This window comes from Macrotis lagotis, chromosome 5, assembly GCF_037893015.1.
Source record: "Macrotis lagotis isolate mMagLag1 chromosome 5, bilby.v1.9.chrom.fasta, whole genome shotgun sequence".
NCBI lineage: Eukaryota > Metazoa > Chordata > Mammalia > Peramelemorphia > Peramelidae > Macrotis > Macrotis lagotis.
In genome coordinates, this window is record NC_133662.1 from 178739897 (window position 1) to 178752284 (window position 12388).

General features: G+C 33.9%; 1 protein-coding gene and 1 long non-coding RNA gene across 5 annotated transcripts in view; one reads left to right on the plus strand and one right to left on the minus strand.

The window, feature by feature from the left end:
- The window catches only part of PRKN (parkin RBR E3 ubiquitin protein ligase), a 2033074-nt gene that overhangs the window by 584113 nt on the left and 1436573 nt on the right, over positions 1-12388 (minus strand). The gene's annotated exons all lie outside the window — the stretch shown is intronic.
- Positions 156-7518, plus strand: LOC141488160 (uncharacterized). The gene is made up of 3 exons (XR_012468596.1): positions 156-216; positions 5279-5337; positions 7427-7518. It is a non-coding gene; the product is annotated as an uncharacterized LOC141488160 (long non-coding RNA).

The following is a 12388-nucleotide window of genomic DNA, read 5'->3' on the forward strand; positions in this document are numbered from 1 at the left end:
CAAGTATGCATTTCCTTAAAATGAAGGGCTTATTTGATTAAAAAAAGTTTTTTCTTATCTAAGTCCTCCAAACCATGTCTGGCTTGGCAGATAAATCCACAGCGGGCAAAGAGCAGTCTTGCATTCTCACTGCTATTTGAAAACTAGGCTTGTGTGGTGAATTTAGAAAGTTGGATTTTTCAAAAAATGCTGATTTCTGAATTTTTAAAATTTAAGGTAAGGAAAAAAGATCCTATGTTTCCTAGGCTTAAAGAAAAGGAAAACATTGAGGGATAGCTAGTAACAAATTATCAGCTAATGTGATGTTCCTAAACAATTGGCTTTCCTAGGAATTTAGTTTTATTTCTCTTAATAAGAAAAACCTTCATTATTTTGAAGTATGTTCATGCAAAAAAGATAGCTATAATATTGATCAGAAAAATGAAAGAATTGGGCGGCTAGGTGGTGCAGTAGATAAAGCACTGGTCCTGGAGTCAGGAATACCTGGGTTCAAATCCGGTCTAAGACATTTAATAATTACCTAGCTGTGTGGCCTTGGGCAAGCCACTTAACCCCATTTGCCTTGCAAAAAAAATCTAAAAAAATGAAAGAATATCCCAAAGACTGGCAATTTTTAAAGATAGTTTTCCAAAAAAGAATGAGGATCTCTAGGTGAGAAGATACTTTCCTATAAGCTCCTATTTGTTCCAGCTAAATATTTCTCAATGAACATTGTAAAGGGGAAATAACACTAATGAATAATATTAAAGAGCATCTAAAAGGATTTTAATAATTTTCTGTACTTTTATTTCAAAGGATATATTTTTCTGGATATTTATTTCCTTTCTGACTTTATGAGAAACATATTGAAGTGACTTGTTTAGTCAATATGATCTCTCTTGTTACCTATAAAATCCACAATATATAGTTTGAGAGGTACTTAAGAGTCAGCAAAAAATAATGAGTAAGGCATTGGACTAAGAATAAGAAAGACAAGAGTTCAAATTCTGATACCTCTACTTACTGGCTGTGTGACCACATAAGAGTCACTAATCACTGTGCTTGTTTTCTCATTTGTAATAATAGTAGAAGGTTGGACCGATGACCTCAAAGATTCTTTCCAGCACTAAATTTGTGCTCCTCTATTCCATGGCTAAGTGCACGTGTTGCAATTTACAATACTTATTATAATAGAACCAATACTAAGTGTTTTCAATTGAAATGACCTTTCAAAGTGAAAAATGTGATCAATAAGTTAAGTATCATTGGACTTTAGGTAGGATGAAGCTTAAAGAATATGCTCTTTCAGAAAGAATAGGCATTCTTCTTGTGTCCAATTTCTCTTTTGCTGATAATAATTAATTATTTGTTAATAAGCATAGGGTGTAAGCAGCACAGGAGCTGATGTCAAAAAGACTTGAGTTCAAATCCTATCTCAGATACTTCAGCCATATGTCCCTGAGCAGGTCATTTGACTCTCATCTTTAACGTAGGGAAAATAACAGAACATACATTACTAGTCAGTTGTAAGGACCAAATGAGATAAGATCCATAAAGCATTTTGCAAACAACATGTTATTATTCAAGTTCTGTCTATTGTCACCATTATGAATAAACTCTTTTTTGGGAAAGGTTTAATTTGTCTTTTATACTTGGTGCCAAAGCCCAAAGCCATATACATTAGGCATTAAATAAATATATAATTGAGCTTAATTGAATTCTCTTCTATCAGTGACAGTGGAATCTTCACATATCGATTCAGCATATGTATTTCCAGTGAACTTTATGCACTGGTGCAATGGTAGTGCCTTAAATTTATGCTTTTTAAAAAAGTCACATAATTTAAACTAAGATTAAATAATTTAAGATCTATCCTATCAGAGCATATAAAATTACACAGTCTTAGGTCCAAACTAAACTTACTAAGCACTGTTAAAGAGCAAAGGACAGAGAGAATGAAAACAAAAAAGAAAGTAATGAATGCTTATTAAATCTAAATGTCTCAAGTTCATTCCTCTCCTGCCTATACCCCAGACTTCTCTTCTAAGCCCTAGATCTTAACTGTGAAGCTTATTTTATGAGTAAAATCCACAATGGAAGTATTTGCTGCTCCTAGGAGCTCTCCCTCTGATTGCGGGGTTCCACCCAGAACCTCCAATTAAGGAGGGTAGACAGGCTAGACATGTCTCATTTCTTTCCAGGTTGCAATTCTAGTCATCTTTTGTTATGCTCCTTTACCATTAATCTGCAACTGCTAGAAATCAGGATTTGATTTATAGTTTTGCTGAATGCTTAAACTTCAGAAAGTGTCAATAATACAGATAAAACTTAAAAATGTCTCCTCCATACATCCTCCCCACAAGAGCCTAGTTATTAAATATTTACCAATCTACTACTCAGCTTTTTCAGCTTCCTTTTATTTGTTATATTGCCCTCCCCCCAATTACCTTTATGTAAGCTCCTTGGGAGTAGAGATTGTTCTTCTACTTGTATATTTATATTCCCAGAAATTTCCAAAGTACTAGACCTTTAATATATGTTTAATAAATGCCTGTTGATTGATTGACCAAAAATAAAAAATAAAAAATGTCAAATGTCAAATGATGCTGAGAGCAAGGAAATTAGTATCTGGCACACAGATATTCCCATCCTGTTGAATGAAATTAGGCTATCTTAACTTTCTGGGTTTCAAATTTCATTTAAATAAAATGAAAGATCTGAGCTACAAGATCTCTAAGATTCATTTTATTTCAGTTCAAAAAGCTTTTATTAAGTATCTACTCTGCACAGTGACTACATTGTGCTAGGTGCTACAGAAATAAAGAAAAGTAAAACAAGATTTACTTATATTCTATTACAATTTATTTTTACTGATAAAAGATTAAGTATTTAAACAGATCTAATAATTTTAAAACAATGATAAGACAACATATTAAACATGAATTTCTTGGAAAATAAAAGAAAGGTCAAGCCAGGATTCTTGGGCATTGACATACAAGAAGGCAAAACAGCTACAATGGGTCCAACACCAAAAGGTTACCAAGGTCTCTTTCTTTGCCTCACACCCAACCATTTCAGTAAAGGTGACTAATTCTAAAGTTTTCCCAACAGTTGGGCCATTTCACAGCTCCACCAACAGTGTATCACTTAGTGTTAAGGTTGTCATATTCCTTTTGAAAGACTAAAACTTATTTGGACAAGGACCCTGTTGGGAAGAGGAGACAGTGTGATTACTGTTTCTCCAAATGGCATCACCTGACAAAGAGATAACACCTTGGGATGTTGTCCAAGTCATTTCACCAAATAAATACATGGATTACTGAGGTACTCTTGGAGCAGGTCAAAAAGTGATATTTTGTCATGGGTCCTGATTTAAGGGGAAGGAGTGTTCTGGTTTTTGTCCTTATGTTTTCAGTTCTGTTACGGTGCTCAATTACAGTAGGTTTTTAATCACTATCTACTGATTTCCATCAGAAGTTTCACTCTTGGGAAGGAATGTAGTGAATTTAAGAGAGAGGTTCTGTTTCAAGACTTGGGCTATTCCCATATGCCTTGGGATTAGAATACTTAGGTAGAACAGTTGAACACACAAAATAAACTCAATACATCTTGACCTATCTGTTTGTCTTTGAATGTTCTCTAAAACCATAGGCTTGCATTATTGTTACGAAACTCTTACAATGCAAGGACTCTATATTATATTCCATCCTGGCATTCTGTTCAATAAATGCTGACTTCTGTATGTTTGGGAATTAAAATTTAGTCACAACCACATGTTTCTTTCTTTCTGTTCTATCAGTTTGGGCATACAGGCAGGAGAAGAATGTACATGAATAAGGGAAATATCACAACAATGAACTTCTTCAGTGAGTCACACATCTTCTTGATTATTCCTCAACCTGTTAGTGTGACAAGTTCTTCAAATTATAGAATGTCATTTAGTCTAATTGTACTAATGATTCATATTAGTATTGCTAACTACACTTGTAAATTCCTTTGACAGTGAACCTAGGGTAGCTCACATGTTTATTTAGGCAATTTGGTAAGGGTCTCATGATGATAGAAGAATGTATCATGCTTCATAAAAGTAAAACTAATAATTAAATATAACAAAACATTCTTGGATGTATTTTGTCAAATCTACCTTCAAAACTAGTTTACATACCATACATGTACATGTGCATAGGCATATATATATTCACCTTCTCAAGTCTTGTAATTTATGCCCGTGCTTTGTGTTTGAACAAAAACAATACAGTGCTACACAACATTTCAAGGTGACTTAGCTCTAAAAAAGAGAAATTTGGGGGGGGGGGCTTGCAGGGAACAGGAAGGGTAAATGTCCTCAGGATTTGAAGGTGATCAGGTGGAAGAGAGATTAGACTTATTTTGTCTGGCTCTGATATAGAGTTGAATTCAAAGGGTGGAAGCTGTGAAAGGAAGATTTAGCCTGAAATGAAGGAAAAAAGCTCCATTAAAATCAGAGAAATCCTGAAGAGGAATTAGATTGCTTAGAAGGTAGTGAGTTCCCCTCACTAGAAGTCTTTAGGCAAAGGCTGGATTACCACTTGCCAAGGAAGGGAATCTGTCCAGGTATGAATGGCCTCTGAAGTCCCTCCCAACTCTCAGATCCTGTAAATATGTGAAATGCTTCCAAAATATCAAATTCACAACTAAAGTATAGAGATCTGCTGCCATTGATGATATTCAAAAGCAATGAGAAAATTATTGGAATAGTAATACAGATGTATAAGTATGTAAACTTACATCTTCATTTGTATATACTCCATATATATGTATTTGGGTATACATGTGTAGGCATATTTATGTTTATATATATATATATATATATATATATATATATATGTATACAAATAGCATAATAATGTTTACAAAACTGTTTCCTATAAGAACTTCGAAAGATAGGTAGCAGAAATATCCTTACCTTATTTGGCAGTTATTTTGAATAGTTAATGAGTTCTGCCCAGAATTGAAAAGGAAAAGTGAGTTAGATTACAATATCTGAGGGAAATTACATAGCTTTTTAAAATTATTCTGATCTTTTCCCTGCAATAGAAGCTCATATTTTTTAACAATGACATTATTACAGTAATATTCTATGACTCCAAGTCATGAGGCATTACAACATACCAAGAATAAAAGTTGAGAATTACCCAATAGCAATGGGGAAAATGTATGGTGACGTGAATTGTCTGAACAAGAAAATAATCAGTGTTGTGGTTGTTTAGTTATCTCAGTCATGTCTGACTATTTATGGTTCCATTTTGGTTCTCTTCAGGAACAAAAGACAACAACCAATCAACCAGCATATTATATCATTAGACCTCTGGAATACAGGTTAGTCATTATGTGGATAAAAGTTCAACTCAAGAGTATTTCATCACATTTGTATACTATAATGTGTTCATCAATTTCCTAATTTATGGGGACCCCACTAGGTTTTCTATTCTTTACCACCTCAAAAAGAGCTATAAAATCAATTAATAAACTGTTTGAAACAATTAAAAAATTTTACAAAATTGCAGAGTGTAAAAGAAGAGGATAAAATAAAATCACACAAATCATCAATAGTTTTCTATTTCCAACAAAGTCCAATAAGGAGAGATAGAATGAGAAATTCCATTTAAAATAGCTGCTGATAATAGAAAATATTTGTTATTCCTTCCAAAACAAATCAGGAACAATATGAACAGAATTAATAAACATTTTTCAGATAAATAAAGACAGAACTAGACAACTAGAGAAATATTAACTGCTTATGTATAGGTCAAGCCAATTTAATAAAAGTTATAATTCTACCTAAATTAATTTACTTATTTGGGATCTGAACATTTAACCACTTGCAGTGGCTCAAGGGAAATGTAAAATGTAGAGATTGGTAGACATATCCATTTTTAGTGTTTATATGGATTATTTGTACCTGAGCTATAGTAAGTCTAGCAAACTCGAATTGGTCTGATCAGTCATACTTGGATGTAATTATACCTTGACCCCAACATCGTGATGTCGACCAATCAAACTACTAAGAAATTATTTTATAGAACTAGAAAAAAACAACAAAATTAACCTAGGAGAAAAAATAGATAATAAATATCAAGAAAATTGATTTTTAAAAAAGAGTGAAGGAAGATGATCTAGGAATACCAGACTTCAGTCTTATTACAAAGTGATAATCATAAAATCAATCCAGGACTGGTCAGTGGTGAATTAATGGAATATATTACACACTGCTGTAAAGTAGTGCTTGACAAATTGAAAACTCTAAGCTTCTGAGAAAAAAAAATCACCATAACCTGTTAGCAGTGTTTAAAGATCTCCCTGTCCAAAGACTTCCTTGTCTGTTTCCCATGGTGACCAGGGCTGGACAAATGATTCTCTGTGATATTCTTCTCGACATTCCTATTGAGACTGGGTCTGGGATACTTTTTAGAAGTGTACAGAAATTTGTGGAGGGGAATGAGGTTATGCTTCTTCCTTTCTCTCTACCATATTGGTTAGCCATTTCCACAAACTTCCTTGCCAAGTATATTCTCTCCTCTAGGGTTTGCATACTTCATATTTAGAACCCCTGACTTAAGTTTTTCTTAACGTGCTTTATATTGTTGGGGAAGGAATAAAATAATCTTTCAGTGAGGTACAATCTGCTAGTGATTTAAATAAATAGCTCCTAATTTTATTACTACATGAACACTGCTAGAAATAAGAAAGTACATGATAGCAGTGAGAGAGAAAGGAAAAGAATCCTATTCAATTGAGAACATGTCACAAAGCTGGGCCTGAATGAGTTCAATTAGTTCTTGTAAAAAAGACTGGCATCTTTCCAAAGATTAAACAAGGTAATTTTTTCTCCTACATTGTAGAACAAGAAAATAATTGGAGGACTTTTTTTCCTTTGTAAGAAAATCTGTACTTTTTGTCAATCTTTAGTTGCTCATGTTCTCTTAAGCACCTCAATAGACTTGGATAGATTTCTATTGAGGAGGTTATGAGAACATGTTTGAAACTAGATGACAAGTGGGAGACAATTAATTGCATGCACTCCTGCAAATTCTTATCAAAACTGAAAATACATTTAACAATTTCAAAGGAACTATTGTTACCCAAATTTCAACAAAAAATGAATTTGAGACCAGTACTATCATCTTTAGTATGTAAAAATAAGTATCTATATGGGACATTGCATTCAGGTACTTTGTTTTTAAAAGAATTGTACAGATAGGTGTTCACATCCGTAATTCATATATATGGATATATACATATATATGGATATAAAATGAGAGTCCATTAATTTAAAGATATAGCTACTCCTTTTGTGACATATTTTAGACATATGTCTCATTTCTATTTTGCTTGGGTCACATGAATCCTCTGTTTTTGAACTCTACTTTAGCTTACCTAGTACATATTTTTGCTCTGTTTTTCCCAGAATACTTGAACTGGTGAAAGTATGAATCCTATAAAGAGGATATATTAAGACTGTGGCGCTTCAGAAATTGTGTAACGGACTAACATCCAGTAGCTGGTAATTTGATGATCAATAAGTTAATTGCAAATGTAAAAATGGTCAGTCAGGTTAATTTGGTTGGTTCAAAGGAATTCATGCTTGCTTCTACTGGTATCATTGTTTCCAGTTATTCAGAAAAACTTATTAATCTGCTACAAATCATCTAAAGTCATTTCTAATATAATTAAAACCTTTCTCAGACTTTGTGCTTGTTAAGGATGCCAAGATAGTACAATATAGGATGCTATTCAGTGGATATAACATCTAATTGTTGCTCTAAGGCAGGGGCTGGGAACATAAAAAGTTCATAGTCCAGCACTGCCATACCAACAGCAGGCAAAAATTCAATAAATTCAGGAGCTTTTTAGGGGTTAATTAATTAAATGTTTGACCAAATATACAAAAAATGGTCCTTGGGAGAAGAAAGGTTCGCCACCCCTGCTCTAAGGACTCTATTTAAATTATTTTTTACAGATTATTTCAAAGAATAGGGATGCTATCCAAATGTAAAATGAAACTAAGGATGAAAATTTCAAAGAATGTAGGAGATATAGAATCAGGTTTCAGTGCATTTGAAAAAGACTATTGGACTTGCTGAAAAATCAGATTTAAAAAAATCTTAAACTGGGATTGACTTTGCTGTACTAACTGTGTCAGCATACACAAAAGCAGATCTTTAATAGAATAGCCCTCTCAGTATATCTAATTACACACAGTCCATCCAACAAAGTAATAACTTGTTAGTATGATTGCTTTCTCCAGTATAACCAGTTCAATCGAATGCCATTGTCAGAAATCATTTCAAATAAGTACTGATACTGAATATATACAGACAACTTTTTCTTTAGGTAAGACATGCATTACATCTCAGAGAAGGAAGCAAAGATTTATTTGGAAATTCAAAAAAATACAATGAAACCTCTAAGATTCAAGCTTGATAATTTCTTTTCTTCATGTACATGAAGTTATTAAGGGTTCTTCATATCATCTTCTCTAATTTTTTAGTGCCTATGTTATTTACAACATTTTAATGATATTTGCTAGCCTCCTCTAAACTATTTTAAAGGTGTTGCATATGTCTCTTATGTTGAAATTAAAATCAATTTGAATCATAGGAAGCATATTTATGACAGAACCATCTTGAGAGATGGCTGTTTCCGACATTGGTGATTAATTTATGATTCCAAGAGATTTAGAGTTCTTGGTTGCCTGATAAAGAGAGGTTTCCTGAAAACACACTCTTCTTGGATAAAAAGATAATTACTGCCAGTAGGATGAGCCATGACATAGATGGCTAAAAGACCTGGACCTTAAGTAGCTATTTTGGACAATGGAGACTGAAATGAAAACAAAATCTCCTAAAAGTCCTTGGAAAGATTCTTAGCTCTCAGGGAGAATATTTTGAAAGCGATGAGTCCTAAGAGATACTTTGAATATGTGTTTATCTTTATTTTAAGCAATTATTTTCATCTGAAGAAAATAAATAGCTGTTTTATATCTATTTATTATGTTAATTACTGAATAACTTTTCTGGAAGGAATTCTATTCATTCCTTTTAGGGAGGATACTACTCATGACCCATAATTAAGTTTTATTTAAAAGATGTTCCCTAGGACTGTGAGGGGGGCCCAATGAACCAGAGATGGTAAGAAAGTCTATATCCCTTTATATGATTTAATAATCCCCCCACAGGTTTAGGCATCTTAAAATATAGAGGTTTCTAGTTAGAAACCCTACCCCTCATCAACTCACTTATCCCTTAAACCCTGGACCCTTCTCAGGCTACAGGCATATTTGGAAAAAAGGAGTCTAATCTTTCTGTGAAGGCAACTAGTGGCTCAATGGAGGGCACTTTGTCTGGAGTTATAAAGACCTGACCTCTGATATTCATTGGATGTGTGGGGGAAAAAATAACTCACCATATTTCTCCATATACTCTTTTTCAAAAACTTTGGGCTCTAAAAACTGGGAATGTCTTATACAGTTGTTTTAGATTTTTTATTTGCATTTCTCACTTTTTCATGCCTGTCTTTGTGCTTATTTTTTTCTCATTTGTTACTGGTATATTAGGTGACATTTTGCCATGTTCTGCCCAGAAATGGCACAGAAAAGATTGTCCTACAATGCTGAATTCAAGTTCAAAGTGATCCAGTTTGCAAAAGTGAATGGAAATTGTTCTGTTGAACATCAGTTTGATCCTCCTTTAACTGAGAAAATGATCCAAGACTGGCTCTGGAAAGAAGAAACTCTACTGGAAATGCTGGCAGAAGAAGGCCATGAAAGGTGAGTCAGTCAAATGACCTGAGTTAGAGAGGGAATTAAAGAGATGAATTGAAGAGCAAAGGGTAAAATAGAATTCCCTATGTCCACAAAGATGGACTAGAGGCAAGAATAATTGCTGATTAAAAAGAAGTGACTGATTTCCAAGGAGGACACAATTGGTGCTTCAGGTTCATGAAATGGAATGAACTAAGCATGTGTCCACACACCAGACTTTCCCAGGGAGTGCTTGGGGTCAATCCCAGACCAGAGCACAGGCAGAAGAGTGGTCAGAGCCTCTCATAAGACTGATTCATCATCAAACGGAGACGAGGATGAGCTAATGAATGGAGTTTGGACAGTGATGAAGACTTGTATGAAGTTGATGATGAATAAAACTTAAGTTCAATAACATTATGTAATACATATTTTTCAAATTCCAGGGCCCAAAATTAAGGTGTTTCTTATACATGGTAGAGTTTTGTACATGGGAAATACGGTGATCCTTTTTCCCTCATTTTGCCTCTTTAAAGTGATTTGGAGAAGAAAATGGTACTTACAGTATCTTTGCCTAGAAACCTTTAAGTAGGGCCAGGGAGAGTTATTAAGAATTGAAGAAGGAGGAAATGGAATCATATTCTAAGACAGACTTCACCTAGAGACTTTGGGAGTGGAGCCAAGATGGCAGGAAGCTGATGTGCTCCTGGAGCATTTCCCTACCAAAGGTAAATGAAGCCTCTACTCTGACATTCAAACTACAGATCCCACCAAGAAGATTCAAACAGAGAAGATTCAAAAAACATTTAACTGTAGACACTATAGAGGATCTTCAGTGGAGGTCTGTATCTTTGGGGGAAAAGGAAAGTTCAGGAGGCGGGAGAGCAGGAAAACCAACAGGAGGCTTTTAACCACAGTGGAATCCAGGTCCTGATAGCTTAACAACAGAAGTCCCAGCAGCTAGATAGCAAGCTAGATAGCAAGCTAGCAGGGAAGACTCCAGCCCCCAAATCTGAACAGGTAAAAGGCAGGACTGGGTCAGGAACAAACTATTGAACATAAGGGGCGGCAGAGAATCTCTGACTGGACTGTATGGGTAACATCATGGCCAACCACAAGCTAGGGATGAGACCCCAGACCCAGCAAGAAAAAAAAAGCTTAGATCTATATTCCCTATACCCCAGGAGCAGAGCTAAAGCAGTGAAGATGAACAAAAAGGCTGAAAGAGTACTCATTATAGAAAACTATTTTAAAGACAAAGATGATAGCAATATTATGTCTGAAGAAGAAAGCAGTGAAAAATCACTCACAGGGAAGTATCAAAGCAGTTTATAAAATTAGACTCAAATACAAAAGCTCATTGAAGGGCTTAAAAAAGAATTTAAAAACCAAAGAAGAGAGGAAGAAGAAAAATGGAAAAAAAAGAAATGAAAACCAAGCAGGAAAATTATAAAAAATTCACCAAAGAAATCAACTCTGTTAAAAGTAAAAATAACCAACTGGAAAAGGAAACATAGAAGCTAATTGAAGAAAATAACAGCACCTTAAAAATTAGAATTAAACAAATAGAAACCATTGAATCTACAAGACTACAAGATTCCATTAAACAAAATAAAAAAGCTGAAGTAAAAAAAATCTTGGGTAGGGATACTAATCTCAAGACAAAGTAAAAGCAAAAAGTCAATCTCATTAAAAGGGACATAAAGGACATAAGGCGGGGGGGAAGGCACCATTGGTAATGAAGCTATATCATTACTAAACATGTATGTACCTAGTGGTAGAGCATCCAGATTCTTAGAGGAAAAGCTGAGAGAATAACAAGGAGACATAGACAACAAAAGTTTAATAATGGAAGACCTCAATCTCCCTCTTTCAGAACTAGATAAATCTAACAACAAAATAAACAAGAAGGAAGTTAAGAAGGTGAATGAAATCTTAGAAAACTTAGATATGATAGACCTCTCAGCAGTACATAGCACTTTTACCAAAACTGACCATGTACTAGGGCACAAAACCCTTATAATCAAATGCAGAAAGGCAGAATTAATACACACTTCTCAGACCATGATGCAATAAAAATTACATGTAATAAAGGGTGGATCAAACAACAAATAGTAGAAATAATCAATAATTATATCTAGGTAAATGATAATGAGACATCATACCAAAATTTATGAGATGCAGCCAAGGCAGTTTTGAGGGGGAAACTTTATATCTCTAAATACCTATATGAATAAAGTAGAGATAGAGGAGATCAATGAATTGGGTATGCAAGTAAAAAAGTTAGAAAAAGAACAAATTAAACAATCAGAAATTCTGAAAATCAAGGGAGAGATTAATAAAATTGAAAGCAAGAAAACCATTGATCTCATAAATAAAACTAAGAGTTGGTTTTATGAAAAAAACCAATTAAATAGACAAATCTTTGGCTAATTTGATTAAAAACAAAGAAAGAAGATAGCCAAATTATTAGTATCAAAAATGAAAATGGTGAACTAACCACTAATAAAGAGGAAATTAAAGAGATAATTCAGAACTACTTTGCCAAAATGTATGCCAATAAATTGGATAACTTGAGTGAAATGGAGGAATAGCTATAAAAATACATACTGCCTAAATTAACAGAAC